Consider the following 20,664-nt stretch of genomic DNA (forward strand, 5'->3'; position numbering starts at 1 on the left):
GTCACAGGAGAATGTAGGAACTCTGTGAGCATTAAATAAATGGGAAGTGAGATCAGCATGGTCTGTAGTACAAATTAAATTAATTCCCAGAAAATATTCATAAATATTTTTTAAAAAGATATGCAGATATTTTGTTCTATATCCAACTTGTATTTTTAGGTTCCTATTGCTACCTGTCCATTTTTTGCCATGGAATCTATTTCTTTATCCTACAATCACCAAGTAAATGCACCAGTTGTTAGAATAGGTAGCAGTTATTGATAATTGTGTTTGGCACATGTACACTGGTGCCAGAGCAATGCTCTGTCACTTAAGTTATTTATTTCTAATTGCACAATACAATTTTATTTAACAATCCAGTGGGATCACTTTGCTCCTTACTTGTACTTTTTTCCTCTCATATCAGACTCATCCATCTGTCCAGAGGCACTATTAGGAAGGCCCCTTTTATCTCCTGGAAATGAAGGCAGCTCTTTTGGAAACGTTTCTTAGTACTCAAAAGTGGCGGGGAGCCACCTATGAGATTATATGAGATTATTTAAAAGATAGCAAAAGCACACACACACACAGCATTTATGAAATGGAAGGATGCTGGGTAAGCATGCAATATGAAGACCAAATTAGAGGTAGGAGGTAAAATTGTCCTATACATTTTGGAGTTATTCAGATGAAGAATCTTTCTGCTTAGATAGTATTGAGCATGTCTCTGACACTAAGGAGACCCTGGACACAGGAATCCAAAATGGTTAACTTATTTTCTGTACAAGAAATATCCTCATTCCATCTGCTCTGTTATTCTGCCTTGTTACTTTTTCCTTGTTAAAATATTTCAATATACTTGTTTCATTTTCTACTACTCTACAACAGAAGAGTGCTCTGGGTACCTAAACAATCTCTTAAAAGACACTCTAAATAGAAACATACTATATGAGTTACTCCTAGTTCGCAATACCCTAGCTGTGACAAAAAAAAAATAACAAGAATTTAATATAAATTTTACAGAATCCCCACCAGCCTCGCACTCTCACCACCACCTAGCCTCCCACATCTCCTTCTGGGGTAGGGAGAAAAGATGGGTCTTGCAGAATGGCCTGAAGGTTAACAACCTGCTTATTATGTACTAAGATGGGAAAGTGAGTTTCAAAGATGCAGAGCCCTCACAAAGAACACCACATCAACAGCCTCCCCCCCCACCCCCAGCCTTTTTACAGATGGGGCTCCAGATCAGGTGCCTGCTCTAACTGCTAGTGGGGAAATTTTATTGGTAGAAGGCAAGTTTTTAAGATAGACCATTTAGATTTGGGATCTACCTGAGATCTGTCTAAACCAACACGTTAAATTCAACCCCAAACCAATGGGCGGCCAGTAGAAACCATAGAGCTCAGATTTAGTACAGTAGCAGAAAGAAATCCATACATGAGTATCAGTAGTACATATAGTGCATAGGGGCTATTAATGATTTTTCACAGCTGGAACGATTTAAAAATGCACCACTGAAATTATTTATTTTCCAGTTGGCATATTCATATGAAGTAAATCAATGCCATATTCTTTTCCAGCCTCACTGACCCCAAGTTCCCTTCTGCTCCCATATCCAAGAAACCTATATATTCCTATATATATTAAGAGGGGGTCATGCAAATCGATTTTCTTGCTTAGTATAACTTACAAAAGAGCAGAGGAAGGGCCAGCAAAAAAGGCTGGCAGATGATCATAGGAAATTAGGTGGAATTTGGTCAAATAAACAAGTTCTTCTTCTTACTTTCCCCTCCTGACCTATGAAATGGCCATCTTAAAAGTGGAAATTGGCTACATGAGCAAAGTTCTTCCTCTTGTTCTCCCTCCTGATCTATAGAATAGTCATTAACAGGACCACTGCCTCAATCAGACAAAGTTTTATTAGAACATACTTATTGGGCAAAATTCTTCTCCTTTGTTTGCACTGGAGATCTTTAGTAGGAAATTGTTCAGTCACTTAGTGCATGGAAGTTCCACTCCCTTTACAGAATAAATGGAATAGCTATCTGGATATCTGGGAAACATCATTTGACCCATATATTATTAGCCCTTCATATTTTTTCTGTACTTACAGTCCCCCTTTTTAATATTTACCAAGATATTTATTGGAAAAACCAAATGTCTCCTCTGTAGAAAATTGTGATCCTGATGTCGAAATGACAGACTGGACTTCTACATAGTGTGCTTCCACAGATGTGCACAGGCTGAAATTGTGTACAGCATCATTTGCCCCATAACCTCAGCTGTGCAGAACACAACACCATTCACGGCCTCAGAAACAACTCTGACATTATAATCAAAATGTCAAAGGAGGTGCTGTAGTGATCATGAACAGGTCAGATTATGAACAGGAGGCTGACAGACAACTCTCCAACACCACATTCTACAGGCCACTATCCTCCGATCCCACTGAGGAGTACCAAAAGAAACTACACCATCTGCTCAAGAAACTCCCTGTTATGGCATGGGAACAAATCTACACAGACACACCCCTAGAGCCCCGACCAGGGATATCCTATCTGCTACCCAAGATCCATAAACCCGGAAATCCTGGACACCCCATCATCTCAGACATTGGCACTCTTACAGAAGGATTATCTGGCTATTTGGACTCTCTTCTCAGACCCGACACTACCAGCACTCCTAGCTATCTTCGAGACACCACTGACTTCCTGAGGAAACTACAATGCATTGGTGATCTTCCTGAAAACACCATCCTGGCCACCATGGATGTAGAAGCTCTTTACACCAATATTCCACACGAGGATGGACTGTCAGGAACAGTATCCCTGATGAGGCCACAGCACACCTGATGGCTGAGCTTTGTGACTTTGTCCTCACCCACAACCATTTCAGATTTGGGGACGACTTATACCTTCAAGTTAGCGGCACCGCTATGCATACCTGTATGGCCCCACAGTATGCCAACATTTTTATGGCTAACTTAGAACAACGCTTCCTCAGCTCTCGTCCCCTAGCACCCCCCCTCTACTTATGCTACATTGATGACATTTTCATCATATGGACCCACAGGAAGGAGGCCCTTGAAGAATTCCACCTGGATTTCAACAATTTCCACCCCACCATCAACCTCAGTCTGGACCAGTCCACACAAGAGATCCACTTCCTGGACACTACAGTGCAAATAAGTGATGGTCACATAAACACCACCCTATCCCGGAAACCTATTGACCGTTATACTTACCTACATGCCTCCAGCTTCCACCCAGGACAATCACATGATCCACTGTCTATAGCCAAGCCCTAAGATACAACCGCATTTGTTCCAATCCCTCTTACAAACACCTACAAGATCTTTATCAAGCATTCTTAAAACTACAATACCCACCTGGTGAAGAGAGGAAACAGACTGACAGAGCGAGATGGGTACCCAGAAATCACCTACTACAGGACAGGCCCAACAAGGAAAATAACAGAACACCACTGGCCATCACGTACAGCCCCCAGCTAAAACTTCTCCAGCGCATCATCAACGATCTACAACCTATCCTGGAAAATGATCCCCTACTCTCACAGGCCTTGGGAGGCAGGCCAATCCTCGCTTACAGACAGCCCCCAAACCTGAAGCAAATACTCACCAGCAACTACACACCACACCACAGAAACACTAACTCAGAAACCAATCCCTGTAACAAACCCCTTTGCCTCCTCTGTCCCCATATCTACCCTAGCAACACCATCATTGGACCGAACCACACCAGCCACACCATCAGAGGCTGCACATCTACTAATGTGATATATGCCATCATGTGCCAGCAATGCCCCTGTGCCATGTACATTGGCCAAACCGGACAGTCTCTACGTAAAAGGATAAATGGACACAAATCAGACATCAGAAATGGTAACATACAAAAGCCAATAGGAGAACACTTCAATCTCCCTGGACACTCAATAACAGATTTAAAAGTAGCCATTCTTCACCAAAAAAAACCCTTCAAAAAAAGACTTCAAGAGAAACTGCTGAGCTACAATTCATTTGCAAACTTAACACCATCAATTTGGGCTTGAATAGGGACTGGGAGTGGCTGGCTCACTACAAAAGCAAATTTCCCCCTCTTGGTATTGACACCTCCTCATCAATTTTTGGGAGTGGACTACATCCACCCTGACTAAATTGGCCTTCAACATTGGTTCTCCACTTGTATGGTAACTCCCTTCTCTTCATGTGCCAATATATATTTATGCCTGTATCTGTAATTTTCACTCCGTGCATCTGAAGAAGTGGGTTTTTACCCATGAAAGTTTATGCCCAAATAAATCTGTTAGTCTTTAAGGTGCCACCAGACTCCTCATTGTTTTTGTGGATACAGACTAACACGGCTACCCCTCTGATACAAACACAAGTGACACTGCTGAATTAATTAGGATACATTTTAGAAAGGAAAAAAATTGAGATCAGGTTATTTCCTTGAATAGTTATGAAAAACTATAGGATTCTTTTAAGGGCTCTCTGGCACATTGTCAACTTGCCTGATGGCTGCCCAAGTTGTGGCCCTGGGGATTTGTTGGGACCCAGAATTCCTCCCACTTTCTGTCTCAGTCAATCATTCTCTCCTAAGGGAATGTTGAAGAAAAAATATATGTGAAATGTTTTTTAAAACAAATACAATTAATCTTATTTCCAGCCTTTAAATTTGATTCTGATCCCCTAACCTCCAAACAGAGTCCTTAATAGTTTAAATTGTTTAACAAAAACAAATGTCACCATTATTTTAAGACAAATAGATATGTAAATATTCAACATGTAATGGTCCACATGTGGATATTAAAGATCCCATGGCACTTTTATAAGTGCAGGGCTTGCTCTAAGTCTTGGTCAAAAAAATTCCCCTCTTTTTATTACTGTTAATTTTGCAATACATGAGTTATCTCTAGATTACAGACCACCCCAAAGGCAGTTGCATTTCAGTGGTATTGTACATATACAATTTATGTTGGGTTTTGGAACTTTTCAGGATAAAACCAGCCAAAAAAGTGAAACTTTATTATTGTTCCTCTTTACTACTTTTTTGCTGTTTTATTCCTTCCTATTATTTGAATAGAACACCACATTTTATTTTGACTGAGATGTGTTTTATTAATAAAACAAAAAAAATAAAATGCATGTCTACTGAAACACATGAAGCAGAATTAATTGACAGTTTATGTACCAATTTCATAAGATAGACAAGATAAAGAATAAAGGAATAGATTTAATAGAAATTTAAACTACTGTGGACTTGATTAAAATGGCTAGGGGATTAGAATCAGGTTTTCATGGTGAGAATGGGATTATTTAAGGACTTCAAGCATTTTGAAAATGTTTTTAAAATGAATGGGGTCTTTCACTAGGTCTATTCATTTTTTTTAAAAATGAGGCCCAAACCAAACTTTAAAAGAAAACTGAACCCATTTTGCTCACCCCAGCAATCTGTAAGTTTGAAAGGTGCCACAAGAAACACTTCTAACCATGAAGAAACTGTATCAAGAATGACTTGTCTTTTTAAGCAAGATTACCACCTCTGTTGGGGGCATAGTAAAGCCAATTGCAATTTTTTAAAATGCCTTCAAACAAAGTTTACATTTTATTCAGGGTGAAAAGCTTTTTTCTTATCTTTCAGATTTGGGGTGAGAAAAATATTGTACTCCTGTATATTATACTGATCTCTATCACTATACCTCCGCTATAGTTTTGAATGCTGAAGAAGCACCCACATAAAACTTTTTGTTATGATAAAAATATAGGGAAAAGTAACCTTGTGACCATTCAGGAGGACAAACTGGATAAATGAACTGGGATCTAAAACCCTGATGGGGGAGCTCTACAACTATGTATTTACTGACACAAATAAGGGAACCTTGCAAGAATCTTGTAATTTACCTATGGAAAGATTGAGATACACAAGAATGAAGTGGAAAGGGCATATATGCAATTGCAAATCAACACAAATGCAACAACTAGGTTACCAATGCTGTGTTAATCCACTACTTTTTGTTCTGCGTGTTATTTTTTTTGTTTATTTTATACCTATGCTGTAGCTCCAGTTGTGTTAGAACAACAGCAGCTTTGCTACTGTCTAAAATTACAACATGCTTTTAAAATGGAAAATGCTGTTCCACGTGCTAGAATACTGATAATTGTATGGAAAAATAAATAAGAGTTATGAAGGGCAGAAAGTAAATAAAATAAATGAATAAATAAATAAAATAGAATACATTATTAAATAGGGGTTGGAGCAAAAGGCCTGATACTGCAGCCCTAATTCAGGCAAAGCATCCTGAGGATGATTTTACATCCTGATCAAGCAAAGCATTTAAGCATTGAAGTCATTGGGTCTACTCATTTGCTTAAAATTAATCATGACTTTAAAGGCTTAGCTAGATCAGGGCCATATATTTCAGGAAAATTGCCCCAGCTCTCTTGGGCAACAGCTTCCGCGTTAGTTACTCTGACTACTTGCTGGACCACTGCTTGAATTAGGACTGAGAGATGGGGAACTAGATGAAGAATGTAATGGGTTAAAGGAGTGTGTTTTGAGGTGGAGACAGGTAGAATAGGGGTTTCTTTAATAATGCTTTTCTCTGGTAATAATGTTTTGATTGTCAAATATGGTTCAGGGCCATATTATTCCACCCTTCTCATACTGAGTAGGACTACTCATAGTTTAAGGTACAATTGAGTAACGGTGGTAGAAGCTGGCCATTAGTAGATATTAATTATTTACTATGTACTTCAATTTAACAAAGTATTAGCCTAAGAATGAATTAGGTACATTAGAAATAAGATAGTGAATGGTTCCAGAGAAAGCGCTATGCCATGAATAAAATGCTTTGTGATAATCAAAAATAAATAAAGGACATTGATGAAACATCTTCCCCTACAGGAGAAAAGTTTTTAAATAAAAAATTGCATATTTAATAATTTATTTTGCAAGTTATTTGTTAAAAAAAGTCTCAGAAAATATCAGAGAAACCAGCTAAAACAATGGCCTCTTGAAGTCTGAGCATCTTAACAGATGGTTCCAATTAAACTTACTTTGCTTTTTCAAGGAGAATCTCTTTTATGTCTACTACACGTTTGCTTTTTGTTTCTGTTTCTTTTGAAAACATACCTACAGCATTTTTAGATGCATAATATAGGGACAAAAGTATGTCAAAAATCTGACAAAAGCATTTCTAGCAGCTTAAACTTCTACCCCATTTTCAGCTGCTTATTCAGGTCACGTTTCCATTTACTTTCTGCTACTGTTTGAATTGATGAACAATTCTCTTCAACAGGAGGCTCCTTCAGAAGTGCTCAGTTTCTTTTCAGCTCTTCTTCCTCCTTCTCTTCTTCATCATCAAAGTGAAGGAAACATGTTTAAAAATAAAATAATGATGTTTTGCTACAAAAATTTAGAAATTGAACCGGTGTACCTACTGTAGCCTTTATGAAAATGTGAAGGCACAGGATTTGGTCCTGATCCCAGACAAGTGAACTAACACTGCTTCATAACTTCTGCATGCATGAATGCTGATTATACAAGATATTACACAACTTATCTCACATTATGCCATACAAATGTATTCCAGAATGACTTATCGAACTAAATTATACAAGACAATATAGCTTAGCTACATTTATAGTACTGTATCATATATTGTATGTCATTCAAAAGAAGAACAGCATATGCATGTGAGGAGATAACAGCAAAATCCATACCAAAATGTTGGTATTAGGAGATTATATTATATATAATATATATATATACACACAGAGAGAGAGCTAGCTAGCTGTCTTTAAAAGGTCCATAATGAAGTTTTAGAGTTTGACAAAAAAAATGAAAGCATTTATAATTACAATACTAGTTTTTCACATACTGCTGTGAGAGCATCAAGCTCCTTCCCCCATGAATTATTTCCTGAATCAATATATTTCACACATTAGTTGTAATAAACCACATATGAACCTCCCACATGGTGTATTCAATGCCTATGATTTTTCACATCTTTCAGATTCAGCACTAAAAAACATTATGATGATTTGTGATTTTCTTTGGGGTATTTTAGATCCATAAGCCAATGAGCTCTGTGGAGCAGAAAAGCTTCTCTCTTTCATCAACAGAATTTGGTTCCAATAAAAGATATTACCTCACCTACCTTATCTCTAATATCCTGGGACCAACATGGCTACATTAACACTGGGGGGGAAAAACTCACCCCAAAAACCATTTTTAGTTGCTTACGACAGAGATAAGCACCTGATTTTTAAAAACAGCCTTCAGTTTTGCCGGCATGAAACAGGTAGTTAGAATTCTTGGTGCCAGTATCTGGGTTAAATTTAACAGCACTTGCACAATTGGAGGCTGCTTTTAAAAGTCAGGCCAAGAATATGGCAATAAATTATTATTTAGTAAGTAATCAAAGGACAATTCAATGCAAGCCACACAGTTCTTTTGAAAATTATTCTTAATTTGGTGAAATCTTTTCAGCAAAGTGTCTACATCTAATAGGAAAAGAGAAGAAATGGCGGGGGGAAAAGGATAACACAGTCACAATATTATTTTGAAACATTTCTTGTCAACAGTCTCATCAGAGAAGGCAGGCACAGAACCCTGTCACTGAATGAGGCAAAGGTCTTGTGGAAAAACTAATATGTGTTCATGAAATTATAGACTGTATCAAAATGCACATGTACAAGGGTGACAAATTAAGGTTGCACAGGCAACCTTAATTCAGGCATTTTCTAAGCTTTGAATGCTTGACTTTGCAACCTTAGCATTCTTTAAACATAGCTTGTTGGTATGTAATTTCTTACATTCCCCCCCCCCAAACTCCCTCCTCCCCCCAAATTCCATCACATGGAACCATACTGACTCTCACATCACTCATCAGCAGAACTGGAACCTCTAGATCCACACTAGAGTGATCACTCTGTGTTTACAGCAGTTGGCAAGACATCTTCTCGATTTTGGAACAATTGCAGGGAAAGTCCTGCTTAGCACCTCAAGTCCTAGGATGCAGCATCCTCAGTCACTTTGAGGGGTTTGCAAGTTGTCATCTCCTGTCATAGTTGATGTACGAGTTTATTTCAGTGCATCTTCTTGTGCAAACAAACTGATGAGGGATCTGCAGATGCGACTGCATGTCAGGTAGGCAGGGTTGTATGATTTTGCCACAGCCTGCTTTCTTCGCTCACGCTTCGTTTTTGGCTTTTTCTGTTCTGCTGTTCTGTTGGTCTGCAGTTAAAGCAATCAAGGTCTGCCACCATCCTGATGTGTCAGTGGCAACAGCTTCCCATGTATTTGAGTCAAGTTGGCCAGCTTTGAGAGTATTCCTATATTGTTTTCAATGGCCTCCCAGCATATGTTCTCCCATTTTTAACTGTCCATAAAATATGGCTTTGGGGAGTCATGTATCATCCATTATGTATGGGGTGATCAGCCCAGTGAAGTTGCACCTGTATCATTGGGGACTCAACGTTAGCCATGCACCATCAGTACAGGACTTCAAGTGGTCAGACAGGATACCAAACATTGATGTTAGAGATGAGATGCAGACAGTGCATATGAAAACACTCTAGTTGCTTCAAGCATCTGTGATAGAGTGTCCATGTTTCACACCAATAAAGAAGAGTGCATAACACAATTGCACGATAGACATAATCTTGGTGTGAAGTCAAATGCCTTTCACGTTCCACAGGCAGTGACAAGGCTGACTATAGGCAGAACGGGCTTTAGAAATGCGCTGCATGATTTCATTGTTGATCATGGCATTATTAGCTAACATACTGCCAAGATAACAAAACTTTTCTATCACATTAAGGAGTGCATCATCAAATGCGATTTCAGGGGCAGAATACATTTTTCCTGGAACAGGCTGGAAAGCACTTTCATTTTCTTGAGGCTAATAGAGAGTCCAAATCACTTTGCTGATCTAGAAAAGCAGTTGATTAGATGTTGCATGTCTTTGATGGCATGCATGACAAGTGTATGGTCAAGCTAACTAGCATGTCACTCACTTTAGTGTGAGCATGAAGATGCTGGATACTGAAGATGCAGCCATATATGTGACATTGCATGTAAATACCCCAGCTGCAGTCTTTGAAATAATCTAGCAGCATAGCACCAAAGAGAACGGTAAGTAGTGTAGGTGAAAACACAGAGTCCTAATTAATATGATTCGTGACAAACAAAGGTTCTGAGGAAGCACCAATTTCCAACACTCTAGCCAGCATGCCATCAAGGAATGAATACACAATGATGATGAATTTTTGCAGGCACCCAACTGTGTGAAAGATTCACCAGACACCCTCATGATTAACAGTGTTGAAGGCCTTCATCAGGTCTACAGCCACCATATAGAGGTCATTGTTTTGTTACACAGTCAGGTTGGCACATAGGAGATATGAGGGGGTGAAACATGCTCATACAAAATAGTCAGAGAATTTAGTTTCCAAACTAATAAGTCTCTACTGAGTATGTGCAAATTGATTTTTCATAGGCTTATCAACTTGGCCAAATTTGGGTGGATTTTCATAGGAAGAGCAAAAACCACATCCAGGGTGGCCCTGTTGCTAATTGTCAAGTCCCTGCTCCAAAGCATGGAGACATTACAGCTTCTCAATTAAAGGTTGTAAGAATTTTTTAACATGGGCAGAACAATGTATTTTTCCCTACTCTTGTTCTTGAAAGTGGCTGAACCATTTTAGCTGAAACTTGAAAAATATAAATAAAATATAAAAATAAAAAAGTATACCCTGAGGCAAACACCCAGCATGGAAATTTTCAGGCCAAAAAGTTAAAGCAACTGATAGTCTTATACTGGAAAGTGTTAAGTAACCTTATTATAGGCAGAGCTACCAGTTCTGCCTATAATACATATAGATGTGATATGAACACCTTCTAGTAAGAAATAGAGATTGCCCACTGATTTCACATAGACTGTAAATACACACATGCCAGTCGGAAAAGTTCAGAAGCCCCAGAATACCAAAAACATAGCATTGTGACCATAAACTGCAGAAAGGAGGATTCAAAAGAGAAAGAAAGTGAAAGACCCTAATGTCAAAATTTAAAACCCTTACACTCAGCATGAGGGCTTCTTAAGAATATCATCATGGAAGGAATTCATAAATGCATATGCTTGAACAGAAAATGGAAATCTAGCCCTAATGAAGACAATAGAAAGGTGTATAAACCATTGAGGCGAAAGTACAAGATTAAAATTAGGAAGACTAAGAAGGAATTTGAAGAGCAAATTGCTGAAGGTATAAAAACAAAAACAATTTTTTTTTTTAAAAAGTCTGTCAGAAACTGGAAGCCACCGGGCTAAATTTGAAAATTACATTGTGTTATAACACATTAACTAAAAAAATGTTAAATGTGTGCTAGTATTCAGTGTAGATAAGTACTGTTGTGCTTAAAATCACATAGCCAGTCACAGTTGTGGAATTTTTCCACAAACTTCAATGAATATTGGATCAAGCCCTAAGTGATCCTGTACAGAAAGAGCAAGTAGTCCATGAAACATCAGCTCAAAATGAGAAAACCAGAAATGTAGGAATCCAAATCAGCAATCAAAATAGGCTTACTGACAGGGGGGGGGGGGAAATACAGTGGTGAAAGTGAATAAAGGAGTGTTAGTTACCTCTTCACATAACACAATAACCAGAGGTCACCCAATGAAATTAATAGGCGACAGATTTAAAGCAAACATAAGGAAATACATCTTCACACAACGCATAGTCAATCTGTGGAACTCATTGCTAGGGGATGTTGTGAAGGCCAAAAGTATAACTGGGTTCAAAAAAGAATTAGATAAATTCATGGACGGTAGGTCCATCAATGGCTATTAGCCAAAATGGTGAGGGATGTAATCCCATGCTCTGGGTGTCCCTAAAACTCTGACTGCCAACAACTAGGACTGTATCACTAGCTAAATGCCCTGTTCTGATCATTCCCTCTGAAGCATCTGATGCTGGCCACCATAGGAAAATGGAATACTGGGCTAGATGGAGCACTGGCCTGACTTAGGATGGCCAGTCCTATGTTCTTATATGATTGAGATTGAGAATATAGCTAGTGTTGTCAGGATATCTTAATAGGGTTGCCAATTTTGGTTGGACTTATTCCTGGAGGTTTCATCACTCATAGACTCATACATTTTAAGGTCAGAAGGGACCATTATGATCTTCTAGTCTGACCTCCTGCACAATGCAGGCCACAGAATCTCATCTACCCACTCCTGTAACAAACCCCTGACCTATGTCTGAGCTATTGAAATCCTCAACTTGTGGTTTAAAGACTTCAAGGTGCAGAGAATCCTCCAGCAAGTGACCCATGCCCCATGCTGCAGAGGAAGGCGAAAACCCCCCAGGGCCTCTGCCAATCTGTCCTGTAGGAAAATTCCTTCCCAACCCCAAATATGGCGATCAGCTAAACCCTGAGCATGTGGGCAAGACTCACCAGCCAGACACCCAGGAAAGAATTCTCTGTAGTAACTCAGATTCCACCCTATCTAGTGTCCCATTTACTGCTAATAATCAAAGATCAATTAATTGCCAAAATTAGGCTATCCCATAATATCATCCCTTTCATAAACTTACCAAGCTTAATCTTGAAACCAGATATGTCTTTTGCCTCCACTGCTCCCCTTGGAAGGCTATTCCAGAACTTCACTCCTCTGATGGTTAGAAATCTTCATCTAATTTCAAGTCTAAACTTCCTGATGGCCAGTTTATATCCATTTGTTCTTGTGTCCACATTGGTACTGAGCTTAAATAATTCCTCTCCCTCCCTGGTATTTATTCCTCTGATATATTTATAGAAAGCAATCATATCTCCCCTTAGCCTCCTTTTGGTTAAGCTAAACAAGCCAAGCTCTTTGAGTCTTCTTTCATAAGACAGGTTTTCCATACATCGGATCATCCTAGTAGCCCTTCTCTGTACCTGTTCCAGTTTGAATTCATCCTTCTTAAACATTGGAGACCAGAACTGCACACAATAGTTCAGATGAGGTCTCACCAGTGCCTTGTATAACGGTACTAACACCTCCTTATCTCTACTGGAAATACCTCGCCCGATGCATCCCAAGACCGCATTAGCTTTAATTAAAGATTAATCTTCAATTCCTGGAGACTCCAGGACAATCCCGGAGGGTTGGCAACCCTATATCTTAACTGTGCATTTCCATACTTTCAAATATTTAGACTTCCATTAAGTTTAACTTTAATGTTGAATTACTTAGGTTTCTGATGGCTGTTTTATCATCATTACAAGTGGTCTTATAAGATTATTTATCCTTAACTACTGATATATATTTTACCTTATCATCAGCTTCTCTTGACTTCACTTCAAGAAGTTTTTGTCTGAGACTATCATTCATTTCAGTCACTATTACCAAAAGCCAACACTAGCCCTCAATAAGGTACCTAAAGGAAACGGCTGACTTCCTGACCAACTTCACTACTTACAGTTCTCTCAAGCTTTTCGGAGTTCTCAGGTTCATGAGAACCTAAAACTCCAAGTGATGCCCATGGGTCATGATCCCTGGCAACGTGAACCCATCAGTTTCAGTTTGCACACAAGCCCTATTTAGGATTAGGTTAGTAACCTAAATAGACTAAGAATATAAGTGAAGTCCAACATCTGCAATGCTCATGAAAACTCCTTTCAACACCTACATACCAAAAAGAAGCAACTTTTAACCTTTTATTATTATTTTTAAAATCCTGCTTACTTAAATAAAAATGAAGTTATTTCTCCTCAGAGAACTGTGCATTTGTCTGCAAGAGTCATATTCCTGAGGATTCCAGCTGTGGGATACCAGAAACAATCCAGCTGTACAGCTTAATCATATAGAAGTATGTTTGTGGGAAATGCCCTTTTTCCATCTTCAGTCAATTACCATCCCAAACTATTGGATTTCTGCCACAAAAGACATAGTGCATTCAATGTCCAGTTTTGTTCTGGATTAAGTAAGTTATAACATTTGAAGTCTGCCCTAGATAGTGCTCAAAATAAACAAATGGAGACCAGGAACAACTGAAAATCTTTCTGAGATGATAAAGACTCTTTTTCTTCAACTACAATTTCTTTTTAAAAGTTTTAATGAATGTAGTGCTTGTGAAAGGTGCTGGCTTGTCAGCATTGGAGACCACAGCTCTCTTTGGGGCTTTATTGAAGTCAATAGAAAAACTACTATGGACATCAAAAGTCTTTGGATCAGTCCTTTAATCTTAGAACTGTGTGATGATGTGTACTCCCCACACTGGCCCTGAGGGGGTTGAATTAGGCCAGGCAGGCCCAATCAACCAGCAAACAGGAGAAATTTAGGCTCTGAGGAGTCCACTAATTGAAAGCAAGCTCACCTGTGAGGGAACAAGTGGGGCTTACATAAAGCCTAGAGATTGGCAACAGAGGGTCAGGCTGCAGGGTGAAGAGTGGCAGTCACTTTCTCTCAGGGAAGGAGGGATAGGAATCTCTGCGACCTAGTAGAACCATAGGTGATAGGGATCTGACTAGGAAGAGTGGAAGCAAGGCAGCAAATAGTCCAGAGGTGAGAGCAGTAACAGACCTTGATTGCTTGATAAAGGGCCCTGGACTGGAACCCAGAGAAAAGGATGGGCCTGGGTTCCCCTACCAATCACTGCAGAGTGGTACTGCCTGGGGCAGTGAATTAGAAGACTGCCTGGGTCACTGCAGGAGTGACAGGGCCAGGGTGGCAGGTGTGAGCACTGCCTGATGCCAAATGAGGGAAAGTCTTTGAAGGACTCCATCCTGGAAGGGGAAAACCACCTAGGGTATGTCTATACTACAATGAAAAACCCATGGCTGACCCATGCCAGCTGACTCGGGCTCCTGGGACTGGGGTGAGGGGCTGTTTCATTGCAGTGTAGGCTTCCGGGCTTGGGCTGCAGCCTGAGCTCTGGGACCTCCCACCGCCAATATGAAAAGATATGACTTCTTGAACAAGGTCCCATCAATCACTTCTATAGTGAAGGAGTCATCCTACCCTCCCACAAAGGGAGATGCGGACAATCACCTTCACAATCCAGCAAGTGGCCCACTATATACACAGGGTCAATAACTACCTCAATTATTTCCATGGCTGACATTGGAGCCATTAATATTTTGAAGAGTCATCATCCATATGGACGCTAAAGTTGCCCAGGACAATCAACCTCTCCACATCTGGAGAAACAAGATCAGGTTAGCGATTTCCTACAACTGGAAAGTTTTTTAGATGACATAAATCTCAGAAGTTATTTTACATTATTATTTAATTCAAAATTGGGAAAAAAATCATAAAGACATAACTGGACACATAGGTGTAATTCTAACCCCACTGAAGACAAAGGGAGTTTTACCATTGATTTAATGTAGCCAGGATTTCACTCATACTATGGAACATGTACAGAGATATGGAATTGGTTTGTACCACAAATGATACTATAAATTAAGTTCAAAATATTGTATGTATTGCAGTGTTAAGTGATAATTCCTCTTTGAAAGGCTGAGGTTACCTCATTGCTAAAAAGTGTATATGTATGTCACTACAACGCAAGTAATTTTTTCAGTGAAGTCAATACAGTTATAATAGATAAGCCATCAAGCATTCTAGTAATGAATCAAAGTCCTGGATAATGTGACCTATACGTATTACAGTAATGTTAACCTTAATACTTAGCAGTTGTTGCTAACAGCATGACAGAGTAGATAAATTTATCAATACAGTCATCCGAGGGTCTTTGTCATGGACAACTAGAGCACAGCTTATGTAGAACTAGAGTCAACTGAACCCTTATAAAGTTAGTAAATACCGAACAATTCCAATGTTTTTAATGCATCTTATTTATTACACATGTTTCTGCTGTTATAATAATGACCAAGCTGGAAAGTTCTCAGATGTACATACAAATGTCTACAATTTTATTTTATTAATTTCAGAGGGTTTACATTATTTAACCATGTGCAAAAAGATGCCACAGTGGAATAATCATACAAAATCTGTGTTTATTTATATAGACAAATTAAGTTATATTTTCCAAGAAAGAATGGCATTCCCTCTGGATACACAGAGTGATCTCAGGGTAATGATTAATATCTGTGGAGGGTCTGCGTGCAGATTAGCCATAAGGGAGGGTCCCAGGCTCAGCCCAAAAGTTAAAGCTGACCAGGTTTAACTTTGACTTTTATGACGATTTTTAGAAAGCATTTTTATTAAAGAGAATTGATGTAAGTAGTTTGTTATAAAATTCAGTTTGTGTCTTCATAATCTCTTGAAGAAGTACTTCAATTTTATATTTTTAATTTCTTCTTAATTCTAGAACAGAAGCATTCCAATAAATGTAAGAACAATAGCTATGAAAATCAGAATTCAACCAAGTATAGAAAGATTTTTAAATGGGTGAAAATGGTATAAATTCTCATCTTTCAAATATGTATACTGCAAGGCTCTAATGTTTAAAAAGTCACAAGCAAGGTCCAAGAATGCAAACTGAGTTAAAGGTTTTAGTATATTAAGAATTAGAACAGACACTATAGGCTAAATTCAGTTACAATGATATCTCAGAACAGAATTTAATGCAACATCATCTATTAAACTACACAAGTTCCCTATTCTGTATCAACAAGCAATTGTGCCCCCAGATAGGTGTAGATAACAATTCAAAACTAAATCCCATGAGCTCTCGTAACATCAGCACTTTCTCATTGAGGGCCTGATTCAATACCCATTGAAGTTAATGAAAAGATTTCCACTATTTCAGTGGTCATTGTATTGTACCTTACAGGACTGGGCCCAAGGGTGCAAATTAGCATAGGGGTCCAATTCTACACCGTTTATGTCAATAAGAGTTTTGCCAAAGTTTTGCCAGTCACTGCAATGGGAGTAAGATTGGGACAGTCATGTGCATCCATATTCTGTCTGTCAACAGTCTCATGCACATCTTTCTACATGATACAAACATGAATAATCTGTGTGGCACAGAGAGTGTAGCACAGAATCCATTTCTGAGTACACATGTACACAGTCATGCAGGCTATACCCCCTGAATCCTAGGTCTCACCTGGAAATGTGTCTTCCCCAAGAACGTTGTGACAAAACACCTACAGTGCAGCCTCTCTGAAGACAATAAGGAAGTCAGAATAGCATTGGACACTTCCACCTCAAATATTTGCTGCTGCTTGTGGGGTTTTTGGGACACAGAGTGGTGCCTGCCAGAACATACTCCTTAGGACACATTATGAAAAGTCAGAGCTGTACTAAATTACATACTATCATGGTAAAGAGTGGCAACTAGCTAAGGTTGTAAAACACTTTCCATTATAGCCCTCTAGGATCACATTCACAACTTTATGAAAGTATCGACTTCTGGGCTGAAATTTTCCATCCTTCTTCATCGTCCGAAAGGGACATTTTTTTATTTTGTGAGCAACTGAGCACAATCCATTCAGTCATAGAAGAGAGAAAGATATGCATATTCCCCACTCTAATGTTAATATTAAAACAGGAACAGACATGAACAGAATGAGTCCTGCACCATCCTGAACAGAGGAAACAAACCCTGAATTAGTCTCCAAAATCACTCCCCTCCTGGAGTTTGGCATCACTTGTAATTAGGGTGACCAGATGTCCGATTTTATAGGGACAGTCCCGATTTTGGTTTTTTTTTCTTATATAGGCTCCTATTACCCCCCTTCCCCATCCGATTTTTCCCATTTGCTGTCTGGTCACCCTACTTGTAATGCAATAACACAACATAAATCTAAACATAAGCTTCTCCCTTTGATCATCATGATTCAGCAGTAATTCCTCTGAATCTTATTGCAGGGTTATGGCACTTGAAGCCAATGTTTCAACAGAAGAACTCTTCATTTACACAGAATCTGACCATTTACCAGCATATTACAGATTCCAATTAGGTTTTTAAATAGGGAACTCAGGAGTTGATCCCTACAGAATTCAAAAAGAATTGCCTGCATGGTTTAATTGCAGGATGCTTTTCCAGCTTATAGTTGGTGGTATGGGTAAAGATCTGAAGCCGAGAGTAGGAGACAAAGGGTGCAGTAACTGTGTTCTTCAAATATCAACAGTTGTGCTATTTATGACTTTTTTTATAATTATAAAAGTCTGAAATCTTATTGAGTGATTCAGTTTGTAAATAAAAGGTAATTTTATTCATGGATATCCCATATTTCAGCATTAATATTCCCCTACTATTCCTTCAGATCAAATAATAGAGTATTCATATGCAGATAACTGTTAATAACTCATTAATCACATGCTCTAGGAATTGCAATGCGCTTTCAGGCCAATGTGAGGAATGGCAGTTGTGATATTTGTAGCTTTGTCAGATGCAGGAGAAATACAGAGAACAGCAACAGGATTTTTATGCTGTAACCATCAATCTGGCAAAAGCATTTGACACTGTCAGTAAACCTGGACTATGGCAACTCTTACGTAAGTTTGTCTGTCCAGAAAAATTCATCAAAATTCTGAGGCTATTTCATAGTAGACTGCTCAGATGATTCAGAGTAGATGGTGTTCTGTCTAACCCATTTCCTATCACTAATGGTATTGAGCAGGTCTGTGTAATTCATCCAATCCTGTTCAATCTCTCCTACACAGCAATGTTCAGTGACACTACAAGAGACCTGAATGCTGGCATCAAGATATGTTTCCAATCCTCTGGAACAGTATTTAACCTGAACAGGCAGTGATCTTCCACAAAGGTCTTTAAGGCAACTGTTCAGGAGCTGCTGTATGCCGATGATAGTGGCCTAGAGGTACATACTCAAGAAAAGATACAATTGATTACAGACATATTCACTGAATCTGCTGGAAGGTACTGGCTGACAATCAATCTGAAAAAGTCATGCATCAACCTGCTCCAGGGAACCTTACACGAAACTAATAGTCACCACCAGCAACACGTAGCTGAATGCTGTTGCAGACTTCCGCTATCTTGGCAGCACATTGTCAAATGATGCTACTATAGACAAGAAGCTGACAAGTTGCATCAACAAAACTAGTTCATCATTTGGCAGACAGATATTGGCAGCACCACAGTATTAAGCTTCAAACCAAGCTAAAAGTCTAAAAAGTGGTTGTGCTGTCCAATTTGTTGTACAGGTGCAACACTTGGACCGCTACAGGCATCACATCAAGCTTCTAGGTAAATTCCATTTATGACATGTGCATGCCATACCCTGCATCAAATGGCAGGATAAAGTTACCAATAATGAAGTTTTGAAATGCAGCCACTCCACAGGGATTGAAGCCATGCTTATCACATCATAGTTATACTGGGCTGGTCATGTGTTGAGGATGAAGGACACAAGAATGCCAAAGCAGTTGCTGTATGGTGAACTGAAAGTGGGTAACTGCATACGAGGCATCCAGAAGAAAGACTTCAAGGACACACTGAAACATAACTTAAAGTAGTGTAACATGGATGTCAACAGCTGGGAATCGCCAGCAACAGATAGATCATGCTGCCGAGCAACAGTCAATAATGGGGTTACTCAGTTCAGGATTAGTTCCCGGATGGATCTTGAAGCACAGAGGCTGCGTTGTAAACAGCAGCAGATTCAGCAAGCACAGACTGTAATCCCTTCCTTGATATCAAGCTACACATGCAATCCATGAAGACAGGACTGCCACTCGTGCATTGGCCTATTTAGCTACAGTCATACTCACAAGCTGTAATATTATTGTAATTATTTTTTAGCCTATAATCTGAAAAATTAATTTAGATTTAAATACACTTTCAATCATTAATGACCTTTTAAATCCACTTGCAAATGTGATTTATTTCATGTGGTACTGCAATCAAATTTTATATATATCTATAGAATGTGTGTAACCATTAGGTTTACAAGTCAGGAAATCTGAATGAATTCATGAGCACTGCCAAGCTTACACGCTATATTTAGGATAAAAATCATTGTGTTTAAAATGTAACTGAGTGTGTAAATGTATTTACACAAATCTTTCTTGCCCCTTTTCTTGTTTCTCAAGTGAAATGGAACTGATGTATTGAAATAGATAGATGGTATATGCAACTGTTACAGCACATTGCACTTGCAGATGGCAATAATGGGGTTATCTGTGTGTGTACCACATCTTGCCCAAACAAGGCCCTCCATTAGTCAGCCTTGAGGAGAAGGTAATAATAAAAATGGCAAGGTGAAACCACGGACAGGAATGATCTAATAAAAGAGTTCATTAAGAAGGTTCAGGCAGTTGCTTTCCAAACCAACACCCTTCTGCAGTTTGGACACAGACACTAATGGACACACTCTAAATTAACTGTAAGCATCTAAAACTGTGTGGGCTGAAGGACAGCTCACAGGGCTCGTCATAGCCAAGATTAGCAGAGGCTCCCAAAAATATTAAATGAAATATTTTGTTTTCAGGTCCTAAAAGATTTAAGGTTACAAAGGTTTTTCTTAGAAGCTAATGAGCTCTTCAAAAGGGAGAAATCTGTTTATTCCCACTGGCAACTAATAATACCAATGAAATAGATGTGTGTTTTCATTGGGATTTATACCATTTGCTCTAGTATTTATATTATTGGCTTGTTCAAAGGAAAGAAATAGTAGCTTGAGCTCATAATATGTTGGGCAAAATATCAAGAAGATTAGGCCACATGTTAGAGTA

The sequence above is a fragment of the Terrapene carolina genome, unplaced genomic scaffold (genome assembly GCF_002925995.2).
Source record: "Terrapene carolina triunguis isolate 2854851 unplaced genomic scaffold, T_m_triunguis-2.0 Scaffold113, whole genome shotgun sequence".
NCBI classification, from domain to species: Eukaryota; Metazoa; Chordata; order Testudines; family Emydidae; genus Terrapene; species Terrapene triunguis.